Source organism: Branchiostoma floridae, chromosome 19 (genome assembly GCF_000003815.2).
Source record: "Branchiostoma floridae strain S238N-H82 chromosome 19, Bfl_VNyyK, whole genome shotgun sequence".
Taxonomy (NCBI): Eukaryota; Metazoa; Chordata; class Leptocardii; order Amphioxiformes; family Branchiostomatidae; genus Branchiostoma; species Branchiostoma floridae.
Window position 1 is genome coordinate 14,795,303 of NC_049997.1, and position 10,145 is coordinate 14,805,447.

Below are 10,145 nucleotides of genomic sequence, written 5' to 3' on the forward strand. Positions count from 1 at the left end.
GTGGCATTGGGATTGAGTTCACAAATCAGGAAGAAAGAGCACTGAAAAGGATAGGGAGCCGTAGTTGAGAAAGATAGCAGTTTGGGAGCTTCATGACACATTATATTAGACATTACACATTACAGTCAATGTACCTTCTGATTTTATGGCGAACATTTGCCTATTTTCATTTTAAATTGAATTGTGCACTCAAAGCTTGAGCAACTTTTGATTCTGAGTGGTCTAGAATGAAGTTTTTGACATTTTACATCATATTGGGAACCAAAAAGTTTTTTCTGTTCGCCTAAATTTTAATATCTACTTTTCGGCACACCAATCTCAAACATGAGTTTTGAGCCCTGAAGACAGTAGTATAGATCTAGCTTAAAACGTGGCTTTCTTTCCCTTCAAGGGAAATAGCTTTTACAACATTGCAGATCAGAAAACTAAATGATTCATCAAGTAATTTGGACTGGTTCTTGACTAATGAAACTAATCAAAATTGTTTTACTTTATTTAACGGGTTACTTCAAGTTGACCAACTTGGTTCATTCAATGCCTAATCAAAGTAAGATGCTATACAGGTTAGCATGCTCTCTTAGCATCGTTTTGGCCTCTGAATTTTACATTTATGTGTGGGCATTACTCACTGTTCGACTAATGCATTTTGTGGTTACTGCATAACCCCCCTTATGAATTATAAGTCATGTGTGATTACAGTTGTCTGATTCTGCATAAATTGGATCTGCCAGAACATAATGGATGCAAAAAGATTTCTCCACCACAATTGTCAGATGAGTGATGGTTTTACACAGCTCATTAGTTATAGTATTTATTATGAAAGTCGCTACTGTGTTGTACTTTCAATTGAGAGTGGTCATTTTAAGCCCTAATGCACCAACACAAATTTTTAACTCAAGGGTAAAAGTGAATTGGATATGTCTCCAAAAATAGGTCTTATGATGTACAAAATGTATAATCATGTAGACTAAATTCAAAGGCCTGATACAAAAGTCTAAAGATAAATTCGATAGAAAGTGGAAAATACTTCATGTTGACAAAAAAGGTGAGGTGAAAAATATGGACTATAAAGCTAGCTGAAGAAAATGAATCACAATGGAGCAAATAGGACCCCAATGGCTGTCAATCAAATGTGGGGAGGGCAGTGACCCTGATTCAAGGTCGTACGACCTTCTGATGAGTAAGAGCAATGGGAGGGCTGAAGTGGTTCAGGCTGGAACCTGGGGGGGAAATAGAGGGCAACACAAGATAGTAGAAGTCCAGAGATAGTGTGGCAAGGAGGACCAAGGGTGAGCTTCGGGTCACAATTTTATCAGACTGGGCGACACCGAAAACGTTGCCACTAGACAGTCATTAGATAACAATGTGGAAAATGAGAAGTCAATGGTTGCCTCGTACAACAAATCAGTGAAGGGACAACGGGCCCAGCGGAAATGGCGAAGTCGGAAGACGGGATCATTATAGTTGATATATTGGAATGGACTGCAAATGTCTGATAGACTTCCATGTAAGTCTAGTTCACCTTTATCTGCGGGGTAACCTATATCTGTTCCCTCTGAAAACAAGGTATCTAGGGATATCAACTCGAAGCACAGTAGTTTCAAATTGAAATTTTGCCCAAATGCTGTAGCTTAAAACCACCGTCCGTTGACTAAGTCTTGATATCTCAAAAATCTTTAACAATAACGGATAAAGATTACCCTGCGGATAAAGGTGAACTAGTATTACCTGTCTAGCCATACTGTACTTGACTTGAATACATGTACCTTTTGTTCACCATCTATTTAGTATTTATATGACAGTCATGTTCACAATGAGGATGTGAAGAAAAGCCTTCAAACACATCTTTCATTAGAAAAACCACAAGGGCCTTGGCCTTTGCTTCAATGAATGGCGAGCCCGTTGGGCTGTACAATGAACCTGCTTACGTAAGGCATACAGCCCAAAGGGATGATCACTCACTGGGCATGTCTACTGGTATGTACTGGTCATCATTCAACCACGACAAAGTACAGAGTTTTCCTGTCATCTAGTATGGATTTCAACTTGCAGAATTATTTAGGTGCAATATTTCACATCATCAGATTGTACCTGAATGAATATGAAATACTCAATGTTGCACATTTGTAATGAATTTAGGGGCACTTGATATGCAAATGTTCTTTTTATGTTTCAAAGAATTTCCAAACATGTTGTTAATATAGATAAAATGTTTTTTGGCCTTTTTCTGATACCATTACTCAATGTTAAACAATTACAATTATTTTGGGGGCATTATTCATAAAATTAGTTTTATTTTCTGAAATCCATCCACTGATGATAAATCTACAAACATTTTACAAAAACCATTGACATATTTCTCTAATTTATATGCAAATAAAATCAAATTAATTTTGGAGTAATACATAAGTCTAAACTTCTTTTTTCCTTTCTCAAATACGTTATGAGAATACAAAAAAATCCATATCACATACAAAATACACGTACATGACATTGTATATACTTAATATACTAAATGTTACGATAGCAATGTGAACTTTTGAAACCATGTTATATATTGATATTGAGCTTATTCAATCCAATATTACCTACATATACATGTTGGAAGTGGAAAATCTAGGTCAGGTCTCATCGATATTTGTGTTCACTAAATCATACACATTGTACATGTAGTAGCTAGATACACATAATAGATACATATTAGTTGAAGTGTTTTCTCAGGTTGGTAGAATTGACAGATAGAGACAACGTGGCTCCAATGGCTTTCACATTAAGAAATCAAGAAAGGGCATAAACACTTTATTTTTGAAAGATGGATGCCACAGTAGTGACTCGTATTCCAATAATAAAGGAACAATACATAGAAGTCATTGCTTAATCAATATCATTTCCTCAAGGACAAATTATGGTTAAACGTTAACCATTACATCATTGGCGAGACTAGCGGAGGACGGAGGGACGCCGTTGGACGTCGCGTACCGTAGTCGCCTCCTTGTTATGCCATCAGTGAAATCGGAATTTCACTCTTTTCCCGCGAATCAATAACAATCATATCAGGGGCTGCTAATAATCCTGAAATATTCATGAAAACTAACGGCATTGCGGCAGTCGTATCGCACCATATTTCAGTCTGGGTTATTCCCCAGGCCGTATCAGTTTCCTACTACATACACATTAACGCCGCGAGCTCGTCATTCGTCACACTCCTACAAAATTCATGCAAATTTGATACTTCGTCTGACCCCAACATCTGCGATTGTAATTGCCAGTTTTTTCAGGGATGTTTGGGATGACAACGAGAATAAATATTTGGGCCGTGCGAGAGGGTTTGCTGGATTCCGAGCGAGACAGAAAAGAACTTTGCCGACGGCGAGAGGGATTGTCGAAGGAAGCCATTATCAGACCTTACCATACAACAGGCACCCGGCAGGTGTAATCTCTTGATGGAAGTGCTATGAAGTATGATAACGTCAAAGTATGTTGCAACGACAAAATGCTGTGCATCACCTTGACTTGAAACACTATTATCTGACTCTCTAAGCTACTTTTATCACCAAATCAAAGAAATCTTTCAACTTAATACTGCCAATTTCAACCCCCCTCCCCCCATTCCATATAATCTGGTCTGTTGCTAATGTGAATATTGAAAACTGATAGAATCACGTTCCCACGCAATATTTTACGGGGAAGACGGCTATTGAAGTTGCTTCCTGACGTGTTGTTTTATTAGAATCTTTACGGCAGCTCTTTGGCTTATCTGTTCATTACATTGCAAATAGAGTGAGGCCTCCCGGAGGCAATGAAAATTAGGGAGTTGACACATAAGGTCACCTTTCCTTCAATACAATCACCTGAACACAGAACGAACACAATAACACGGCTACACTCCGAGGGCGAATATGGAAAACGCTCCACGGAACATCTGATGAGGACTTGTCAACCATTTTATTATTCCAGCGCTGCTTGTGATGTTTTACTCCCTGTACTCAAGTCCGTATCTCCTTTTCTTACCATTCTCTTTATTGGCTTCCTTGTGAATGATTGCTACTGCTTGCTTGTTAAACCTTAATGCTGAAATCACCTATGATGACCTCACAGTAGGACTGAACTGCGTAATATTCCAACAATCATCGATGGACCGTGCCACTGAGTCCCTTACAGAGGTAATTAACATCGCAACATCACTGGACTGTACCTTTGGGAATATACCGGCGTAATTTAATTCCAGTGACTCTAATAACGCCATCTGTAGTAATACATAACTTACTAAAAAGGTCGGGAGATCCAATTAAATCTGTCGTCCCCCGTTCTGTAGTAGGTTAGCCCGGTGTCAGGCTGACGGGGGTGATGGATAGGGAGGGTGCAGCTCGGCCCTCCTGATTACGGTACGCGGTGCCGCCGCGCCGGAACATGTCGGACAGGTGTGTGGACACGATCTTGTCTCGTTCGGCCACACCAGCGACACGGTATATTTCTTTGAACGAATGGCAGAAGGTTTAGAGGGTGTGTTGAAGAATTGTCCAATACGAAGGTGAGAGATGATTCGCATTTCTAGGAGAAATTGAGCGTGGGTATAGCCATGGGCTAGACCAGTGGGGAGGGGCTGTTCAGTATTTCCTATACATGTACTTACTATAAGATGTTTTACAGAATGTAACAACCAAGTACTAGGCAAGTCCTACTTCATGTACCATCATGTAGTTCCTAATCATCTTATACATGCTGTGTTCTACTGTATGGTTTGTGCAGTACATAAGATCTAAGAACGAAAACAAGGACTCCTGTTATAGGCAAATATGTGTCGTATCCAATCAATAATGTCCTTTCCTCCAACTTGGACTGTCCCCTCTCTGATTCTATAGAAAGAATTAGCAAAGGCTCAAATTATTCTGTGTCTTTGCAACGACATATTTTTGAGATTGTACACATTATGAAATTTCATTCTACCAAATTCTATGTGGATAAAACATAAAGCATCATGTGCATGATGAGTTAGTAACCCCCACCATATGCCTTATGCCCTATTTTGTAACTGCCCAGCTATACTTTTAAATGTCAACTTGAAGGTACCTCTTAACGATGTAGATTGGTTGAAATACAGCTGCAGTGGTTGTCTGCTAAATACCCATGATTTAAACACCTTTATCAAAGACAATGCTTGTAAAGGTCTCTAGAGGATGTTTTCCATAAGTATTAGGTTTGCTGGGCCTAACAGGCTCATAATTCACACTATCAACCAATAATTTGCTTAAATGTGTATGTCATAACACTTACCCTCAGCTGCAATATTCAAAACCTAATATGATGTATAATAATTTTACATCACAGAATGGATGAATAATGCTGGAGAAGTAATGATTTCTATCAATTTTAATGCCATGATGTTTGTTATTACCTAATGCTAATGTATCATGAATATGACATGCAGTAATCTAATATCACTGAGTAATATCTTTAATTATGCAAATTGAACCTGAAAAGTTGACAGCAGACTATTTGCTAGCTTAGGCTGTGGTTCACCTTTGTCCAACATTTGATAATACAGCAAAAGGTTACGTGAATATGCATGTTTTATATCTGTTCACATTATCCTAATAATAATGGACAAATTCAGTCCAAGTATTATGACATTTTTGAGCGTCAACCTTTTGTTGGAAGCCTATATCTAGTGGGTTTGAAGAATTATGAACCTTCTTCCTTATTGGCAAAGACTGGCACAATTTAATGAGCTCTATATACAAGTTCTACCTGCAAATATTGCGTTCCTTTGAATTTTAGTGGCTCCTAAAATGCTGCCTGTAAAATAGTTGAATGTGCGACAAACAGTTTATGATTCTGGGACAATCTGGAATATATCTGGCTTACACTCTCTCAAACAGTTTATGGAGAGTCGCCCACATTCATATTGCTACTTCACAACTTTACAAGCGCGATGGGTAGTCCTCTTTGGGAGATAGTCCATCTAAAAGTACGATAAGAGTAAAATATACAATAACATGCCTCCCACATACGTGTACGTGAATGATTTAATTCTTCCCATGCAGCTGTTGAAAGTCACTATTTAGATGTACCATATTTTCTTGAATATAGTAGTACACATACATTTTAATTTTTTCAAAATGGGGCTACAAGTTGTTGCCAAAGTTGGGGTAAGTACTTTGGTTGAGGTTGTTGCACGCAAAAAGTAAAAGAGCCTAAAATAGATCTAGAACAAGGTGAAGCTGCACTTCTAGAAAGGATGCAAAACTCACACGTTGACTTGTCTTGGTGTTGTCTTACAAAAGGAAATGTCTAAGCATGATTTACATAGAGTGCCATTTGATGTTCAACTGTTTTTCCAGTTAAATGTACTAGCTGATTTGTTGATTCTCTGTGGTTCTTATAAGTTGCAGCAAGCAATCAACAAGTCTGTAGAGAAAATGACAGTAGGTATTTATGCAAAATAAGCTGAGAAGCATCATAAATTTTTATTTATCCAGTTCAAGGTCTATTCAAAATTTGCATAGGAGAAGTGTGTGTACACTTAGTTTGAGTTTTTCCATTTTTCATTTCAGTCCCACAGATTTGTCTGAGACTTGCTCCAAATCAGGGGTGCGTATTTTAATTGGGGTGTGTACTTTATTAGAGAAAATACGGTAGTGGCCTCTAAGAACAAAATATCCTAGGAAGATTATCATACCTATTATCACATGCCAGCCTGAGCCCCATCAGATCATAACTTTAAACCTAAGATAGGGCCCAGCTGTTATGAATATTCCTTGGGAGAATACACAGACAATACACTATAAATCAAAATCATACAATAAACCATTACTCTGCAGATATGGGATTTTATTGCCTAGCTTAAGTGTCAAAACAACTGTAACTAATGGCACATACTTCAGCTTCCTTGGAAATGACTTTTGGAACATAAAGAAAAATGTCTTCTTGCCTCTGGGAAATAAGAACCAAGGCTGGCCTGCTGAAAGGCAGTTTATCTTCATGATACCATCTTAGTTTTAACTGCTTTGAACAACGTATGTCAAGCCAAGCTCCACATTTAATGGTGTGTGGCAGAAATGCAGGATGCAAATATCACTCTGGAGTGTCATAGACTTTATACTTTATGGTCTCTGTGTCATATTGTAAAGAATATGTTGTTGAGCCTGCTTACTCCTTTTGCCTTGAGTTTATTTTTTTAAATATGTTATCATTCAAGAATGTCATACACAGCTTATACATATGTGGCTATAACTTGGAAGGAAAAATGCAATTATGTTAATGTCTAAAACCACATTGACTATTTAAAAGATCCATAAAAAAATCTACTTTTACCTGTTTTATGGCCTTAGAAATGCAAGTCTGGACTTGTGAGAAAATGTTCATCCTGTATATGGAGGTATTGTTTGTAGTGGGTCTGTTTGACTGACATTTTAGTCTGTTTGGCAGTTATTTCTACAGGCATGTCTCACCACAGTGACAGGAAGTTGGCTTAAGGTCAGAGTTGCAGGAGTAACAGCAAGTACATGTAGGTGGAAGAATGAGTGATTATCAACATTGACTGACAGCTGAAAGACAGTCCAGGTCATGGGGTCAATGGAAGATGCTACAACTCCCAGGGGGGAATTTCTATTGGTTTGTCAGTTTGTCTGGATTCTGGGTAGATTTAACTGCAAACTTAAAAGTTAAAAACATCCGACCGTGCCCTTAAATAGCCTGTGTCCCATGGGAGTCCAAGTTGCATTTCAATAAGACTCTTATACTTAAAAATACAAAAATCAAGTCAATTTTCAAAATCTCCTTATTATATAGTAAATACATTCTGCACTTGATTTTCACATGATTCTGATCCACTTCATTGTGAATTCTTACTTATAATTCAGGTTGCAACACCACCTCCATTGCTCCATTGACCATTTCAGTCTTATTCACTGCTCTGGGCCTGGTATACTTTTGTTGCACCCAGACTGAATTATGAGAGCATACAATTAAGGGTCCGAGGTGCCAGGGTCTGGCATTGTTGTCATTCAGCGTAAAGTCACTTAACTTCAATACATATCAAATGCCCACTGAGACTGAAGGTTTTGATCTGCTCATGTTTGATTCACGTTGCAGGGCTCACTTTCGCTTCTCGTGAAGTGTGGTGGAGTTGTTAATGTGCGGAAAGAGTAGCGGAACTCTACTAATGGCATGGCTTGCGACACACCTTTCCTTGGCTTGAGTCATTGCCAAGATTCTAAACACAAGCCATGGATCGTCATTTGCATAGATGTCAACACATCATGCATAAATTAGGCAAATGAGTTCACAATCTGCAAAACAGCTTGTAAGAACTCCCACCATTCAGCACTTTACAGCATGCCCCCTGCATTGAAAGCAGCAAAAGTTTTCTCATTAGTTTCCTAAGATACAACTGCCAGTCATACTTAAAACTTACTTGAGGGCCTTGAGCAGACCTTCACCTTAATGGGCTTCCTTGATTGTAACAAATTACTGTCGTTAAAGACTTACATATACATGTACCAGGTCTCTGCCCTATATATAGAGGCTTTAAGACTCAAAAGTAAAGACTTAAAAGGATACCGCCAGACGTAGCTACGTGTAACGTCACACACACACGCAGTGGTAGCATGATGTCTCATTATACAATAAAGAGGAGGGGGGGGCAACACCTTGAAGATTAGCATCAAGTCCAATGCCTTTCATAAGTCTACATGTACTTTGTGACCTTTTTCATCTCTACTAATGACACAGACTACATGTATGCAGTGCATGCTTTCTACCTGCAGATGAAAGGAGAAAGATCAGCTTTACATAAACCAGCTTCTGATGTCAGAGAGAGAGGGTATGACCCTGAACTTATAAGCTTCCTTTGGAAATGTAATCCTCTACGATGAAAAATCACGAATCTTTAGACAAGATCCTTGATGTGGTTCCTTCTATCGCTACAACTTGAAGAATCAAGACTCTGTAGATATTGATTTTTAAAATTCAAAGAAGGAATTGGAAATCATTGTTGACTGGTTGAGATTTCATAACATAGTGCATGTCAGGAATTACGCGGAAGATATGAGACAAGCTACCAATTATAACAGTCCTACAGTTAGTCTAAAGGGTTGGTAGCATCTAATTACAGTGCAAGATGCATGCACCACCCCTCCCTGCCATGAATAAGACATGTAAAGGAAAGCTAATAGACTTTTTCCAAGAAAAAGACATCTTCAGAAGGACAGAACCATGAACTTGTGCAGGCACGCATATCAATGGGACAGTTTGCGGAAAAAAGCTAGGGGGGGGGGGGCAGGAAGGTAAACATTACTACAGGCAGTACAGCCTGCCTTCAAAAGTGTCCACCAATCACAGACAGTTGTCAAAAGTGACAAGGATGATTGGCATCAAAATGTGGATGTTTAAGTGGGGATCGCATTGACTTACTATAGTTATAGTCTTCAATTCTGATATTCATTTGCTTTGAAATAGTGGTTGATGAAATTTTTTCTGTATGATTTTCAAACTCTCCTTTCAAACTTTTAATTCATTGTAACAGTTGTACTTTTCTGGTGTAACAGTTCCAATAACAACCATGCCATACAGCTAACAAGACAGTAGCTGCTTTGGCAAAGTGTACTTGGCAGGTTTCACGGGGAAAAAAAGTTAATAGTCATTTCTGCCGTCCAAAGAAATCATCTTTGCTAGACTTGTAATTGTGCTTCTGTAGGTTTTGCTTTGAACGCCACTTAATATTCATACTTCTGGCTTGTTACGTTTTCCCCAGGCCTATTAACTTCCATCTTGCTTAATTAGTGACTGCGTGTAATTAGGAAAGCATACTGACAGCAGACATCTATGTCACTTTGCAGCATAGTTTCCTCTATTGATTTTACATGGTAGCACTCTGTACGTGTACTTGACAAGGAAGTTGCTAGGTGGCCTAAGATTCATGCAATTTGTTTTAGGCTGAAACCAACAGGTACATTTTATACATTGTACCTTAGACAAGAAAAACATTGATTGAAACACAATATACAACATCTCTATAGATCTATAATATAAGTCTTTAAATCCGTTTTCTGTGTTTCCCTGTCCCTAGTGCTGACTGTGTTTCCCTGTCCCTAGTGCTGACTGTGTTTCCCTGTCCCTAGTGCTGACTGTGATTCCTTGTCCCT

The 10,145-nt window shown here is 38.5% G+C and overlaps 2 protein-coding genes across 4 annotated transcripts in view; one reads left to right on the forward strand and one right to left on the reverse strand.

Annotated features, from left to right (window-relative positions):
- Positions 1 to 10,145, reverse strand: part of LOC118406731 (staphylococcal nuclease domain-containing protein 1-like) — a 169,195-nt gene that overhangs the window by 44,865 nt on the left and 114,185 nt on the right. The window lies entirely within an intron of this gene.
- The window catches only part of LOC118406733 (leucine-rich repeat-containing protein 4C-like), a 66,708-nt gene continuing 60,152 nt past the window's right edge, over positions 3,590 to 10,145 (forward strand). Inside the window, exon 1 of one of the 3 annotated variants that reach the window (XR_004830078.1) lies at positions 3,590 to 4,531. The gene's annotated coding sequence lies outside the window, so the exon portion shown is untranslated. The remainder of the gene's footprint in view (positions 4,532 to 10,145) is intronic. The other 2 variants (XM_035807028.1, XM_035807030.1) reach the window with 2 other exon arrangements.